This window comes from Aotus nancymaae, unplaced genomic scaffold (assembly GCF_030222135.1).
Source record: "Aotus nancymaae isolate 86718 unplaced genomic scaffold, 86718_ANA_hifiasm-v0.15.2.pri h1tg000010l, whole genome shotgun sequence".
NCBI lineage: Eukaryota > Metazoa > Chordata > Mammalia > Primates > Aotidae > Aotus > Aotus nancymaae.
Window position 1 is genome coordinate 25,938,147 of NW_026988421.1, and position 17,581 is coordinate 25,955,727.

Here is a 17,581-nt window from a genome sequence, read left to right on the forward strand (position 1 = left end):
AAATGCCTGAACAGGCATTTTACTGAAGAAGCTAGCCAAATGGCCATTAAGCATATTAAAAAATGCTCAACATCCATCAGTAATCAAATTAAAAACCACAATGGAATATATCACCATACCTGACAGAATGACTAAAATGAAAAACTATTTTTAAAAAAAGGCACTGTCAAGGAAGTGACATGATTGAAAATCTCATCCATTGCTGGAGGGAACAGAATCGGTACAACTACTATGGAAAATTACTTGTAGTATCTACTAAAATCTTATGATCTAGCTAGTCTACCTTGGGTATATTCTCCAAAGAAATGAGTACATATGTCCAAAAAATGCACAGGAATGCTCATATAGCCAAAACTCGGAAACAAGTCAGATGTCCATGAATTACAGAATGGATACATAATTTGGATATACTCTTACACTGCAATACTATTGAGAAATAAAAAGAACAAAGTAAAGTTATGTATATCCACAGGGATGAATCTCACAGACATAATGTTAAATGAAAAAAAAAAAACCTTGACACAAAATACAAGGATTATACATATTAGTTATCTATTGCTGTGTAACAAATTATTCCAAAACTGAACAGCTTAAAACAACAATATTTATTGTTTCATAATTTTTGTGGGTCAAGAATGCACGTGCATCTTACCTGGGTCCTCCAGCTCAAAGATGATGTCAGCCAGACTACAGTAATCTCAAGGCTCAACTGGGGAAAAAAATTTTAAGTTAGCCAAGCATGGTGGCACACAGCTGTAGTCTCAGCTACTTGGGAGCCTGAGGTAGGAGGACTGATTGAGCCTGGGAGGTGGAGATTGCAGTGAGCTGAGATTGTGCCACTGTACTCCAGCCTGGGCAACAGAATAAGACTCTGTCTCAAAAAAAAAAGGAAGAAGAAAGGAAAGAGAGGGGAGGGGAAAAGAGAGGAGAAGGAAGAAGAAGGTGACAAAGAGGAGGAGGAGGAAGAGGAAGAGAGAAAGTAAAAGAAGGAAACTACCTTAACACAATAGGAACCATATATAAAAAACCCACAGTTAACATCATACTCAATCATGAAAGACTGAAAACTTTTCCTCTAGGATCAGAAACAAGTCAAGGAAGCTCACTTTTACCAATACTGTTCAACACAGTATTGGAAGTTCTAACCAGGGCAATTAGGCAAGAAAAAAAAAAGGCATCCAAATTGGAAAGAAAGAAGTAAAATTATCTCTGTTTACAGATGATATGATGTAGTAAGTAGAATACTCTAAAGATTAAAAAAAAGATTAGAACAAATTCAGCAAAGTAGCAGGATACAGAGTCAATAGACAAATATCAGTTGCATATCTTTACACGAGCAATGAACAATCTGAAAAGAAAATTATGAAAACAGTTTCATTTATAATAGCAGTAAAAATAATAAAATACTTAGGAATTCTCAAAGGACAGGAAAGACTTGTACAATGAAAATTATAAAACACTGCAGAAAGAAATTAAAGACATAAATAAATAGAAACACCCTATGTTCATGAACAAGAGACTTAGTATTATCAAAATAATACCATCCAAAGCAATCTACAGATTCAATGTGATCTCTATCAAAAACCTAATGATGCTTTTTGCAGAAATAGAAAGGTCCATCCTTAAATTCATATGGAATCTGAAGGGAGCCTAAATAGCTAAAACAGTCCTAAAAAAGAAAAACAAATCTGGAAGACTCATACATCCTGAATAAAAGCTTACTACAAAGCTACAGTAATCAAAACAGTGTGGTACTAGCATAAAGACAGATACATAAAACAATGGAAATAGGGTCCAGAAATAAACCTTCATATAAATGGTCAAATGATTTTTGACAAAGGTGCCAAGACCATTCAATGGGGAAAGGACAGTCTTTTCTGTAAATGGTGCTCAGAAAACTTGATATTCACATAGAAAACAATTAAGTACCTAACACCGTATATAAAAATTAACTCAAAATGAATAAAAGACCTAAATGTAAGACCTAAAACTATAAAGCTCTTAGAAGAAAATTTATGGGAAAAGTTTCACTACATTGGATTTCTTAGATATAACACCAAAGGCATAGCCAACAAAAGAAAACAGACAAATTGGAGTTCATGAAAATTAAAAAATTTTATATATCAAAAGATGTTATCAACAGAGTAAAAAGACAACCTGCAGAATGGGAGAAAATATTTGCAAATCATACATCTGATAAGGGGTTGGCATGCAGAATGCATAAAGAACTACCAAAACTCAACAACAACAAAACAAACTACCCAATTTCAAAAATGGGCAAAGGACTTGAATAGACATTTCTCCAAAGAAGATATACAAATTACCAATAAGCACAGGAAAAGATGTTCAATATCACGAATCATTAGAGAAATAAAAATGAAAACTACAATGAGATACTACTTCACTTCCATTCAGATGACTATTATTAAAAAAAAAAAGTAAGTATTGGTGAGGTCATGGAGAAATTGGAAGACTTGTGCACTATTGGCACGGCTACTATTGAAGACAGTGTGACGGTTCATCAAAAAACTATCCTTTACAATATAATGTAGCAATTCCACTTGTGGGCATATCCCCAAAAGAAGTAAAAGCAGGATCTCAAAGAGATACTGGTAAACTGTATACCCATGTTCATAGCAACATTTTTCCCAATAGCTGAAATATGAAAGCAATCCAAGCATTCATCAACAGATGAATGGATAAACAAAATGTGGTAAATACATACAATGGGATATAATTCCACTTTAAAAAGGAAGGACATTCTGACACATGTTACAACATGGGTGGACCTTGAGGACATCATGCTAAGTGAAATATTCCAGACATAAAGAAGCAAATGCTGTATGATTCCACTTACTGAGGTAGCTAGAGTACTCAACATCATAGAGACACAAAGTAGAATGGTGGTTGTCAGAGGTGGAAGTAGGGCAGAATGAGAAGTTATTATTTAATGGGTATGGAGTTTGTTTTGCAAGATGAAAAGTGTTCTGGAGATGAATGGCAATGACGCTTGTACAACACTATGAATGTACTTAATACTACTGAACTATACACTTAAAAATGGTTAAGATGGTAAACTTTTATGTGTATTTTGCCACAATAAAAAATAATAAATTTTTTAAACCTGTGCACTCTAGTGCATGTATGTTTTACATCAATAAACATGCTAGAGGGAAAAGCATATAGTAGCTACCCTTCTTTCCCCTTCTATACTGAGGATTTGGGGGCCCAGAAAGAAGAATTGACTTCCTAAAGTCATAGAGCCACTTTTGAGTGGCAGTGCTTGTTCTTACCACTTCTCTCTGCTGAAGTGTATGTGCCTATCGACACAGATACACGTCCAGCTGAACTTCCCCTCTGGAAGATAACTCTTTGCTCTCAGAGGAAGGGGACTGCACATGTTTAATCTGCTTTAACAGTCTTAATGTCAGAATTACACTTGGGAAAATATCTCTAATATCTGACAAAGGTCTCAGGAATTAGTTCCAAGTAGGAATTATTCTTTCTAGACTCCCTTCACCCGTGGTGCCTGTAAATGGCAAACAATTAAAATGCCAATTATTCTGACCCTCCTAATTCAAACTTGAGAAAGTCTAGATATGAGCTATGCTATAGTTCAAGTTTTTTGCTGAGTTCAAAAAGTGTTTGCATAATTTTTCAGGAAAATATGCAAATAGTACATTTGGCCCACTTAATCACAGTTAACTTTGATGAGACAGACATCATGGTAAGACATTACAAGTGTATCTCACTGAATCTGAACATCAACATTATAAAGTAGGTACTAATATTCATGCCTGTTTTGTGAATGAAGACATTTAAATATAGGGAATGTAAGTAACTTGCCCAAGATCATATAGCTAGTAAGAGGCTCAACCAGGATCAAACTCTTATGTCTCTCATTCCAAAGTCTGTGATCTTAATTCACTATTGACTCCCCATGTAGCACTTAAAAAATAAAAAGAGGAAAAAAACCCACTTAGTAGTTTCAGATGTGCCCATCATAAACGGTTCTGATAGAGTCAATAAAGCAGATCCAGAAGGGCTCCCCTAGAAGTCAGATCGAGTTAATGTAGGTCCTGGAAAGAACAAGGTTGGATTATAAAGGCAATTAATATGGTTTACTAATGAAGATCTATATGTGTGCATGCATGTGCGTGCACACACACACATACACACGGCCATTGCAATCTAATTGCAGACCTCCAACCAGTAAGGTGCTCAGCTGAGTCAGGCAGCCCAGAAACTGGAGACCAAATTGAGACCAACCTGCCCACTTTAAATCCTAGGAGTGCAATGAAGGGGCCTTGAACTCAAGTAGCAAACACTCCTAAAGCTGAGATGACTCAAGAAAAGCTCAGCAAGGTGACACAAATGGAAAGTATGAGGCTTCCTTACATCCATCTATTGCCAGTTGACACCAGGACAGCAGCTCCCAGAGGAGGTCCATGGTAAAGCAACCCCAGCTCTTAGAACCCTGTGAAGCACTAAGCTAACTGACACCATCCTGCAGACTGAGACCAGTTGTATTAAGAGAAAAGATAGTTAGATCACATGAATACAACTTGAAATCACAATTAGAATGAACCCATGCAAACAACAATGGCAAACAAGCTGTAGAACTACATAGGATTGTCCATTTACTCTGGGGTTTTGTTCCCTTTTAATGCTCACTTGTTACTTGTTCATTTATTTATCAGTCAGCATTTGATAAGAAAAGTCTACTAGACAATATTTTTTAACTGTGAAAAATGTAGTCTTTTTTTTTCTTTAAAAAGGGACATTGCTCATTTATTTCTCCAGCAGACCATAGAAGCAGACCTAGATCAGGCTATTGGGTAAATCAAGATATAAAACAGGAGAGCAATTTTCTCTCTCTTGAGGAGTTTGTAGTCTAGAGAAAGAGATCAGAGATCAGTAAGTACAAACAGCATCAAGGGAGGAGGGCAGGCAGGAAGATCTCAGGGGAAGGGAGAAGGGAGAAGACAAATGGAGAAGCAGGGGGTGCGGGAAGATGGGGCATATGCAGAAAAAAGCGGCTAAGTAGAAGGGTATTGGTCGTGGGGCCCAGCAGGTGAGCTTGGGAAGGTCAGTACATATATGAGCACGGTGCCTTGCATATCTAAGTACACACCGACTAGGTTCAAAGCCTTGTCTCAAATGTAATAACATACAAACATAAGTAGTTCTTATGCTTATTCCAGTATCTCCTCACTGAAAGCATCATGTCTATTCTCTTCATGACACCTACCACAATTTTACCTATGTATATTTTATTAACTTGATTACTGTCTCCAACATACTCTCTCTCTCATCTCTCTCTCTCTCTCTCTCCCAACTCTAAGCTGCATGAAAACACAGTTTACATCTTATGCCCCTAATAATTTTCAGCTCTGCCATTTTTTAGCTGTGTAACCTTAGGCAGGTTATTTAACCTCTCTGATCCAATAGTCCAAAGAGACTTTGTGAGGATCAAATAAGAAATGCATATAAAATACAGGATAGACCAGCCTGGGAAACACAGTAAGACCTCATCTCTATAAAAAATAAAAAAAGTAGTTGGGTATGGAGGCATGCACCTATAGTCCCAGCTACTTGGAAAACTGAGGCAGGAGGATCATTTGAGCCCAGGAGTTTGAGGTTACAGCGAACTATGGTCACATCACTGTACTCCGCTCCAACCTGGGCAACAGCAAGACCTTGTCTCTAAAACAAAATAAAATACAGGATAGCTCTCATTAAAATTATTACATTTCCCTGAAGAAATACTGCACAGGAACAAAAGGTCCCAGGTCTACATTCCACAAAAGCTCTTCCTCCTTATGCTAGATAAGGTTTATTCCTATGGGCCATGGTTAGACTCTCCATTCAAGCATCTGGACAGAAAAATCCTGTATTTCTGCCACTGCATACTATTTTATTGGCATTTCATCCCTCCAGGCAGTTTCATTCCTCTCTCATTCCCACTTCTCGTCCTCCTGCCTGATGCTATGATGCCACAATCCAGTCTCTGTGACTCAGGGGAAATGTTTCCATGGTGATGAGCAGTGATGTCATAAAGGGGGGATTGTTACAGGGTTGAATAAAATCTGGCACTAGATGCACTCTGCCTCCTTATATAAGAGGGGGCGGGAAACAAGCCCTATCAGCACATCCCAGAAAATGGGAAACCGAATCACCCAGGGAATGACAAGGAATGACCAGAGAGAGAGAAAATTCCAGTTCTGTCCACGATGCACTACCAGCCCCATTTGGAAAAGAGCAGATTTAACAGACCTTACCAAGACAAGAATTGTTTTTCGTCAAAGGAAATCAAAGGAACAAACAAGAGGCAGTGAGTACCAGAGACGTCACCTTTAGGTCTAGGAAAACCCAAGCAGACAGTGTCTACTTCCATCAAAGCCTGATGTATCAAATATTTATGGAATAAAAACCCATGGACTCTTCCTTACCAGAGCCTTAGATTGCCATGTGTGTCTGATTGCTCCAAACACAGACTATTGTGATTTCAGCCCCATATGCATTTTAGAGTAACAAGTCTTACCAGAAAAATAGCAGCCAGCCTGTTTAATTCCTAGAGAAACTCAAACCACCTTGTTAAGAATCTTCCCAGAGGAGATTTTATTCTAATGAGCACCCACAATGCTGTTTGCCTTCTCTGGGCCCTCTAAAAGCAAACCCAGTCTTGGAAAAGGAATGCCTGCCACCAGAGAAATGTAGCTGCACTGCTGGGGATGAACTTGATCATGGCAGGCAACGCTTGGGACTAAAGAAGCATCTGCTGCCTTGGAAAGGCTTGGTCAGGGCAATCATTGTCATAGGCCACTTTTTTCTCTGAATGTTTCTTGGAATTTCAGAGTGATTGAGTGATGGCTACAATTGTGAGTGCCAAGGAACAGACCCTGTTCCATAAAAGGTCTCCCTTGGCCCTACATGAGGCTCTGGGAGCCAGTGCTTTAGAGGATGCATAGTCCCTCATTCTTTCTCTGGGCAGCTAAGGCTCTGCTCCCAGCAAGCACAGTACACAAGCAATAGCTAAATGTGTGTGGTGCATGTGTACTTTCATGGGCTTCGTCATTATTTATGAACTAACTTCAAAGGGAAGTCATTTCCATCCAGGAAACCTGACACATGCTTTTTCATACTGACGCATACATAGAGATAACTGTGCTTTCTTATTATTCCAGAGAGCAAGAGGCAGTGTCTCGCAGAAGTCAATGTGGGCAGCACCAAACCATCCACCATGTATCAGAGAAAAGCCAGACGGCTGGAAGGCTCTATTCCCAGGCCACTCTCCAGTCCCCAAACATGTCACCACTTCTCATGCCTCCTTACTCGGCCCAAGCTGTCCCCTTGACCAGGAATGTCCCCCACCCCCATCCCATCCCCATCGCCCCTTCACAATAAGATCTGGGCTCAGCAAATGGCCCAGCTCCTCTTCTCTAAATGCTTCTTTAATGTCTCTGAGAAGGAGTTCCTTCCTCCTTCACTGACAATCTCTTCCACCACATGAGTGGGTAGAGGGAGCTCTTTGAAGACAAGGGGCCCTTCCTTATTTGTATTTGAATACTGGGCCCAAGCACGTGCCCCTAGCATCTGCAATATACACATACCAAGGTGAATGGGGAGATAGATGCCAAGATCCTTCAGCTCTGCAAATCTTCACTGCCAACTTCAACTACTCCAAAATAAAGTCAAATTTTTAAAAGTAAGTTCTGGTGACTCAAGCAACTAAGTTTATGGACAAGGACCCCTTAATGAGATCTAAGAGGAGGAATGTGGTGACATGAGCAGGATGGGGCTGTGAGACACTGAACAAACAGTTTATCCTCCCTGAGCTTTGATTTTCTCATCTGTACAAACGAAGAAGGGTGGAATTTTGAGCTCAAAGTCTATCTCTAACATTCTAACTCACTGAAACAGCCTGTGGCATTTTCACATCCTTAAACAGAAACGTGTTACACTTCAAGGATGATTCCTCAAGGCACTTTGCTGCCCTCCTGGGTTGATATTTTTCCTTTCATTTTCACCTTAAGTCCCGCTCCTGTTTATTGCTCACAATGCACTCCAGGCTGGGGATGGCTGACAATTCCCCCATGAAGGACACACTAAAGACAGATGGAATTGCCGCCTAGTCAAGCTGCACTTAATGCAACATCACCCCAAGACAGACTGCACCCTCTTTCCCAATGCGTCTGAGCCTACCCTTAGCCAGCCCTCACCCCGCCGCCTCCCCAAACAACCAGCAAAGCTCCTCCCAAGTCATGCCTTAGCCCAGATAATTCCATTATTTTACAAAGGCATCTCTGTGTGCCCATATATCCTGTCATTCTCCTTGTCCATGACAAATGCTTGGCATAAAAGTTACCTTTGGAAATGTGTTAAGGCAGGCAGCATGCACATTCAGAGAGGCTGGTGGGGGGTTGGGAGGAGGTGAGAAGGCTGGGGAATGATGGAGACGTTCTTCTTTATTATTCATCAGAAAAATAAAAGGAGAAAGAGGAGTGGGGGGCCTCCGGGGTGAAGGAAAAAACTCTTGGTTCATTCAGCAGCAGCATGCATGTGTTCAAAGTCTGTCCTAGTTGCTCAGCAACGAAGAAGACGCATTTCAGAGAGCAAGAGGCTAATTGGATAAATGAATTAATTAGACATTTCCAAAGTCATTGCCGTAAATGACAACAGGACTATGCGGCCAGTATTTTGCTAGTGAAAACATCTTCCCATCCCTACCTAAGCTTTGATCCAGAAAATGTGGAGAGCTGGGGAGTGGGGGAGCCACCACGTAACAACATATCAGAGATGCTATGCTGAGAGGGGAAGGCAATGGAGGAAGCCCTGCCTTGGAGAAGAAGTTGAACTAAATGGCCTTCGAAGTCTCTTTCAACTTTTAATATTTGATCAGTTTTGCACTGCAGGGTAGGGAGGACAAGAAAAGAAGTAAATCCCCACTCTGCCAGTCTGAAGGCAACTTAATAACCTGCTTTCCCACACCATCCTATGGGTTTCCCTCTGCTGTATTTAAAGCAAGCAAGTGCCCATGAAAGGCGACAGACAGCAGTTGTTACAGAGTTTGTGTGGTGTTGGTGGTTGCTTTTTTCCCTTGCTCTGCTTTGCTTCTCCCTGTTGGCTTCCTTTAATTACAACAGAACCCCACTGGCTGCTCTAATGATGGAAAGGACTCCACTGTGCCAGGAGGGAGCGGGCAAGAGGTGGGAAGGGAACAGGCAGAGTGAAAGGAAGGCTGCAGGCAGCTCCCAGAGCTGGAAGGAGAGACAGCAGTGTGGGCTTCTGCTGCTGCTTCCACTAACAAGTTGCTGAGCAACTGCAGGCAAAGGCTAAGCCTCTCTGAGCCTTTTTTTTCCCCTCTCGTGCAGTAGGAGGAATGGATTTTGTGGTGTTTTGAGGACAATCAATGCCATTTTTAATTACATGTTTCCCTTGCTCAAAATTACTAAGGGTTCCCAGTGCCTACAAAAATAACAAGCAAGTTTGCCAGTAGGCTATGCAATGCCTCTGTGATCTGGCCCCATCTCTTCCTGCCTCTCCTAGTTCCCAAAAACACCCTGTTACTTCTCATCTCTAGGCCTTTACTCATCTTGTTATTTGCCTGGAAACACCAGAGCTTAAGTACAAATACTCAATAAAGGCTTCTAGAAAAGAATGTGCCAGTCTAACTGAAAAAAAAGGCCCAAGATGTGAAAACCCATCTTAGTTCATAGGGTCAGCAATTCAACCTCATATTGCCAAGGCCTTGCTTTCCTTGCTGTTATGCATTGAAGAAGTGGGCTCTGTGACTCATCAAGCGAGGAGCTCTGAAGTCAGATGGTCCACGTAGGACTTGCAGCTCTGTCACTCACCAGCTGTGTGACCTGGGCCAGGTATTGAGCCCCGCCATGCTTTTATTTACTCATCTTTACAATGTGGCTCATAATAGTAGAAACTTCACAGAGTCACCACGAAGATTAAATAAGATACTGAATGCAAAGGTTACAGCTCAGTGTTTGGCACACAGTGTGAGTGCACTAATTGTTGTCTATTATTTTTATAAAATTATATCATTTTAAAATGAAATAAAAGCTGTTGTCTTTACCTTCTCCCACCCTTTTGCTCTGATTCTCTCAACCTATCCGCACTCACAAACTCTGTAATATCCTGATTTTAACATCAATAATACAGTAGACTCAACTACCTTACATCTGTATTTTCCTCTATTTCATTACCAACTCTGCAGCTTATTAGCTGCGTGAGCTTGGTAATCTAACTTCTCTTCATCACAGCTTTTTCATCTGTAAAAGAGAGATAAAAATAACCTCCAATTCACAAAGTCATGAGGGGAAAATGAGATGACACAAATAAAGCACCCAAGACTGGCACCCGCACATAGCAGACCTTCAGCAAATGGTAGATTCCATCCCCAGACGCTTCACTTTTGCTTCCAATATTGATTTGGATTTCCATCCTTCCACCTTCACATACTTCTCTTAGATATCAAGTTCCCAGAAGGCCAAGATCAAGTTCAAACTGTTCCTTGTTCAGCATCAATCACAGTAGTGAAGTGCAATTAGGAATCTGTTCAAGATAAAAACTATTTAATGCAGGATGATATGTCTCTATCTATCTATCTATCTATCTATCTATCTATCTATCTATACCCATATCTGTCTATACCCAAATCATTACTGTACAGCTCATAATCTACTATCTTAAATAGCAATAGATATTAATGAATATATAGGCAATAACAACTCAACTATGAAGTGTGTTTGATCTCAGCTATGTACAAGCAAGTCTCCTATTAAAAAAGCTTAGCCAAGACCAAGTCACAGTGTCAAGACTGCACTGGACAAGGGCAGCTCGCCTGTTGAGACATGCCACTGATGGCTAGGGTGCTCATGATGGTCAAGGAGCGTATAATTTGGCATTACCCATCCCTGCTTCAGGAGAACAAGTTAGGGTGGTGGAGCAAGACACATATCTTTCTCTGGGTGACAGGAGGTATCTTTACAAATAAATAACATGGCTCTGAAGGAGGAGATAAAAAGTATTCCCCTATTTCTTTTATGATGGGACAGGAGAAGGAGGAAGAAGGGAATAAACTAGAAATCCCCATATTTGCTCAGATGCTGAAGAAAATAATTTAATTGTGTGAAGAACAGAGCGAGAGGAAGTTGTTTAAGTGGTACTAGAGTTTGTTTGGATGATGAAAAAGTTTTAGAAACATAGTAGTGATGGTTACATAACAATGCGACTGTAATTAATGCACTGAGCTGTAGCAGTAAAAATGATCCAAATGGCAAATTTTACATCATATGTATTTTAAATAAATAAATTTAATTTAAAGAGGAAAAAAAGGTACAGAGCAAAACTCTCCCCAATTGCCCCTCCACTAAAACGAAGGAAAATCCATCATTGTAAGTACTTGACCAACACAGAGAGAAGAGCCAGTCTTTGGCCACAGCCCATGGCTCTCCTCTCATGGGAGCTTTTTGAGGCTCAGGCATGAGTCAGACAGGAAACAGGCATCTCTGGACCAGAAAGATGTCTGGACTGGCCTACCTCTCCCAGATGCCAGTCCTAAAAGTTGGAAAAATTAGGTAAATAGCACAGGCTCTGATTTCAAGTGTCACCATCCCTAAAATGCCTTCCCAAACCATCCCCAACTCATTCACCATTATGCGATCAAATTTAAAATGTGAAGGGCTCAAATAAAAAAAGTTAAGGACCAGTATTAGACCATTTTCCCTAGATCAGAAAGACCTAAGAAAGTGGACGGTGCTGGGTAGAGGGGAGTGTGAGGGCCACAGGACCCCATGTCCCCACATCCTTTGCTCTTATTTTATTTCAGGTAGAGGCTGGCCCAGCACCCATACCTGAGAAGGGACTCAGGCTCTGGGGTGTTTTCTATTTTCTTCTGTCCCTGGAAGTTCCTCCTCTACCTAAGCGTTAACCCATAGGTGGTCATGCTTTACTTTCTGTAAGTTTACTAGAAACAATAGGTCCTACCCAGCTCACAGATAGGCAGAATGGACTGCTAGAAGCAGGATAATAAACTCTCAGTTAAAAAACTGAAACCCACTTTTCAGGAAGCCACATTAGTAACTTAAAATAAGAAGCAGAGCCATCTAAGACACACAGACGTACAGCTATAGATGCAGATGCTTTGATTTATCTCATTTTTAGAGTCACCTGCCTTTCTTTAAAGATGTACATCTCCACCCTCCTACCATCCTGAGCTCCTTTAAAGGAACTTTAAATCGGGCTGGGGCTGCTGCTGTCTGAGATAAAAGAGAAAGAAAGGGCTATTGCTAAGTCCCAGCTCATCCTCTGGCCAGGGCAGGAGTGTCCCCCACTGTGCAGGCATCTCTGCAGGAACATTTCACAGAGTCCTCCATCCCCCATCCTGGGGAAGGAAACCAACAACATTGGAGGGTGCAGCGTCCCTTCCTCTTAAAACACACACTCTCACAGTGGGGTGAAAGAATGGTTGGCAGAAGGCAGACCAACTGTGAGGGAGACCAAGCCAATCTCCAGGACTTCTTATCTATCTAACAATAACCATTTCCCCCTCATTTAGAGTATCTTCTACCACAGGGCAGACACCTTGGCAAGCACTTTAAACTCACTAAATCCTCACAAAGAATAGGTAAAATGGGGATTATATTCTGATTTTATAAAGGAGAGAAGTAGGTCTCAGAAAAGCAACTTGCCGGAGTTACAGCTAGCTAGTTGGGGTGGGGCTAAGATTCGAGGGCGGGTCCTTCTGACCCAAGCACTACTCTTCCACCTAAAGGGATCCCAAACCTGATGTCTCCCTACCAGTCATCTAATTTATTTATTCTTCCCAAGGCTACATTCTGGGAGGAAATTCTCTAGACTAAAAACTTAATGGAATACTAATGGGCATCAGACTGTTACAGAAAGGGCACTGGACTAGAAATCAGAAAACTAGACATCAGAGCAGGCGTTTCTACTATCTGGATGAATTTGGGCACTATACAATCTCTCTTGTCCACATTTTCTATGTCAGAAAAAAGATGTAGTTAGGTCATTTTGTGTTCTTTCCAGCTCTAAATATTATCTCTGAATTATTTATATTTTAAGAGGACCTCAGAGGGACCAATGTTTAACATGAAGAATGGTCCTCTAATTGTAAAGATTCTGGAAAGGAAAAACAAAATCAAGCAAATAGTCCTCCTTGCTCCCCCTCAAAATCACATAAGTATGAGCAACTTCTTCTACTATTTAATTACAACGATATTCCCTTTAAAATATCTGCACATTTATAGTTTATAATGCTCTTTCAAATACATGATTTCATTTTACTCCTTGCAACTATTATAAAGATGAGGAAACTTGAGTCTCAGATGTTCACTGACTTGCACCATTTCATAAAGCTGGCAGATATTCATGTGAAGACTAGTCCTCCAATTTTAGGTTAGCCACAACCAAAAAAAAAAAAAAAATGTGCTTATATGTAACCCTGCATTCGATCCAGAGTCCTACTGCAGGATGAGCCCATTCAGGTAACAACTGTAAGCTATCACAATCACTATCACCATCTTCCACAATAATCTCATTTGAGCATATAATAGACACCAAGTAATCACTGTCAAAGCAATTAAGAAAGGAGAGGATGTTGAACAATGAGAACACATGGACACAGGGAGGGGAGTATCACACACAGAGGTCTGTGGAGGGGAACTAGGGGAGGGACAGCAGGGGGTGGGATGTTGGGGAGGGATAACATGGGGAGAAATGCCAGATATAGGTGATGGGGAGGAAGGCAGCAAACCACATTGCCATGTATGTACCTATGCAACAATCCTGCATGTTCTTCACACGTACCCCAAAACCTAAAATGCAATAAAATATATTTAAAAAAAGAAGAAGAAAGAAAGGAGACTTGAGGCCAGGCTCTGTGGCTCACACTGATAATCCCACCACTTTGGGAAGCCAAAGTGGGTGGATCACCTGAGGTCAGGAGTTCAAGATCACCCTGGCCAACATCATGAAACCCTGTCTATACTAAAAATTGAAATACAAAGTAAGCCAAGATCACACCATTGCACACTCCAGGCTGGGCGACAAGAGCGAAACTCTATCTCAAAAAAAAAAAAAAAAAAAAAAAAGGAGACTTGTGCTGTTTCAAAACATATGCCTAAACACCAACTTCATTGCAGGTAGGACCAGCTCTGCTTAAAAGCATGCAGACATAATACTCATGTGCAAACATGTGACCTCTCTGCTATTTTTCTCTCCTCATCTCAGCTCTTGAAAAAAGCACACAGATGAGCCCTTTCTCCCCAGACATGATTCTTTCAGCATCCCTCAATCTGCCACTGCAAACAGGCTTGGTGGAAGCATATATTCAGTTAACATGTGACAACAGTGTTTGATACAATATAATTAACAATGCCCCACCCATTTCTTTAAAAATTAGTAAGTACACAAGAAAGAAAGTACAAAACAAAACCAGAAGGGAGAAAGGCAATTTTAAAATGAATTCAACTGCAGAAGCTTATGTTCCTGTAGGCATAGTAGATATTAATAATTCAACAAAATATTACAGTAATTACTATACTTTGCAAAATCACAACAGTGCACTTTAGCACAACTCCTACCAATCTCCCTGCTACTGACATTAATAAATAAAACACAATTCCCTATATTAAATTTGTTGTTTAAAAGCTAAATATTTTATCAGAACTAGTATATCTTAAATAATCAGTCAAAACCAAGAAAATCCCTGGTCCTGAATTTCTCACCCCTTCAACTGAAATTCCATCTTCACAGTTAGAGCTAAAATTGATTTCAAGTCCAACAAGAATACACTAAATGTTAAGGTCTGAAGGCCCCTATTGAGGGAACTGAGAATTACTTAGCTCTCATGCTCTGCTGGAATCTGATTAGCCTGCCAGGAAGAGAGTGAAATGGAAAAAGAGTAGACAATTAATTCTTTTGGACTATAAATCTGGCCCACAGCATTCAGCTCCAAAAAATAAACCATGAATTGTAAAGAGAGACAAGGGGCAGGCAACCACCAAAAAAAAAAAACACTCCTAAGTCTATCACTGAGCATGTATGTAGGAGGCCAATGATCTCAAAATACAGGTGAACCTCACTTTACACTGTAAGTATGTTCCCACAAATCTGTTACATCCAATCTCTCAACTTCTATTGATTTTACCTGCTGCAAAAATGCTGCAAAATAAACCACCTAAATCTCAATCACTTTTTCTCACAACAATCAATTACTTATTCTCAGAAATATTCAGGGCAGCTGGTGGTTGGCTGATCATAGCTGGGCTCAGCTAGGTGGTTCTACTGTCCTAGCTGGGCTGGGCTGGGCTGGGCTGGGCTGGGCTGGGCTGGCCTGGGCTTGGCTGGGAATGGCTGTGTACTACTTGTCTCTCATCCTCCTGAGACCAATAGGCCATGTTTTTTTCATGGCCACCTCAAAGGCACAAGACAACAGGTAGAAACACACATCCTTCTTGATAACTAAGCTTGGAACTGGCACACTATCACTCCCACCTCTTTTATTGGCCAAAGCAAGTCACAAGGCCAAACTGAAAGTTAGAAAATGGGGAAGAAGGCCCCACTCACAGAAAGAGGACACTGAAAAGGCCCCATACAAAGGGAGTGATAAAGAGAAGTGAAGAACTGGAGCTAATGACACAATCAACTATATCTGTCAAATATTTCTTCAGTGGGCTCCTTCTTACCTACCCCCACTGCCACCATCCAAGCCATCATCCTCTTCAGCTACATCCTCTTAGCATTAATCCTTTTTTCCCTCTTACCCACAGGGTGGTCAGAGTGATTTTTTTAATGTAAATTTAATTTTATCATTCTCCTACTTTAAACCTTTTCCTGGCTTGCCTTTTTGCATTTTTTTTTTTTTTTTTTTTTTTTTTGAAACAGAGTCTCACTCTGTCATCCAGGTTAGAGTGCAGTGGCATGATCACAGCTCACTGCAGCAGCCTCAACCTCCTGGGCTCAAGTGACCCTCCCACCTCAGCCTCAGCCACCTGAGTAGCTGGGACCACAGCTGCATGCCACTATGCCCAGCTAATTGTGTGTGTGTGTGTGTATGTGTGTGTATTTTTTGTACAGACAGAGTTTCTTCATGTTGCCTCTCAAACTCCTGGACTCAGGGGACCTGCCCTCCTCAGCCTTCCAAAGTTCTAGGGTTACAGGAATGAGCCATCATGCCAGGCTATCCCTTTGCTATTAGGATAAAGAACTAAAGCCTTGCTTAATCCTTCCTATGCCTACCTGTCTAGCTCCATTTCATCTCTCACCATCCCCCAGTCCCTCTGCTCCAGCCACACTGTCCTTCCTTTCCCCGTCAGATATTTTGAAACTTCCAGCCATAGAAGCCATGTGCCCAAACTACTATGCCCTCCCCTCTGCACTAATCCACCCTGCACATCTTTGCAATCTCAACTCAACTGCTTCTCCCTCTCTGCCCTTCCTAAGTTAAATGTCCCTAGTGTTGTCATGTACCTCTCAATAAGCACTGCTCACCATTACAGACTCAGAATCCAGCAGCATGTGGCACATAGAGGGGACTCCACAAATATGTATTGAATATTGATGTGTTAGTCCATTCTCACATTGCTGTAAAGAAATATCTAGGACTGGATATTTTATATTTAATAAAAGAAGTTTAATTGGCTTACAGTTTTGCAGGCAGTACAGGAAATATATTGGCTTCTGCTTCTGAGGAGGCCTCAGGAAACTTACAATCATGGCAGAAGGCAAAGGGGGAGCAGATGTCTTACAGGGCAGGAGCAGGAGCAAGGTGGGATGGGTGTGGGAGGCACTGCACACTTTTTTTTTTTTTTTTGAGACGGAGTTTCGCTCTTGATACCCAGGCTGGAGCGCAAAGGCGCGATCTCGGCTCACCGCAATCTCCGCCTCCTGTGTTCAGGCAATTCTCCTGCCTCAGCCTCCTGAGTAGCTGGGATTACAGGCACGCGCCACCGTGCCCAGCTAATTTTTTGTATTAGTAGAGACGGGGTTTCACCATGGTGACCAGGATGGTCTCGATCTCTTGACCTCGTGATCCACCCGCCTCGGCCTCCCAAAGTGCTGGGATTACAGGCTTGAGCCACCGCGCCCGGCCGGCACTGCACACTTTTAACCAACCAGGTTCTCACTGTCACAAGGACAGTACCAAGAGGATGATGCTAAATCATTCATGAGAAATCTGTCTCCATGATCCAATCACCTCCCACCAGGCCCCATCTCCAACACTGGGGATTAAAATTTAACATGAGACTCGGGCAAGGACATAGTTCCAAACCATATCAATTGGCTATTGCTGTGGTTTTAAAAAAAATGATTTTAACACCCACTTATGAGTGAGAACATGCAGTGTTTGGTTTTCTGTTCTTGTGTCAGTTTGCTGAGAATGATGGCTTCTACTAGCTTTATCCATGTCCCTGCAAAGGATATGAACTCATCCTTTCCGTGGCTGTATAGTATTCCATGATGTATGTGTGCCACATTTACTTTATCCAGTCTATCATTGATGGGCATTTGGGTAGGTTCCAAGTCTTTGCTATTGTGAACA

General features: G+C 41.2%; 1 protein-coding gene and 1 long non-coding RNA gene across 2 annotated transcripts in view; one reads left to right on the top strand and one right to left on the bottom strand.

Moving 5' to 3' along the window:
• SORCS3 (sortilin related VPS10 domain containing receptor 3) overlaps positions 1-17,581 on the bottom strand; it is a 612,970-nt gene that overhangs the window by 575,457 nt on the left and 19,932 nt on the right. The window lies entirely within an intron of this gene.
• Positions 6,117-7,712, top strand: LOC105715763 (uncharacterized). The gene is made up of 2 exons (XR_001107123.2): positions 6,117-6,881; positions 7,188-7,712. It is a non-coding gene; the product is annotated as an uncharacterized LOC105715763 (long non-coding RNA).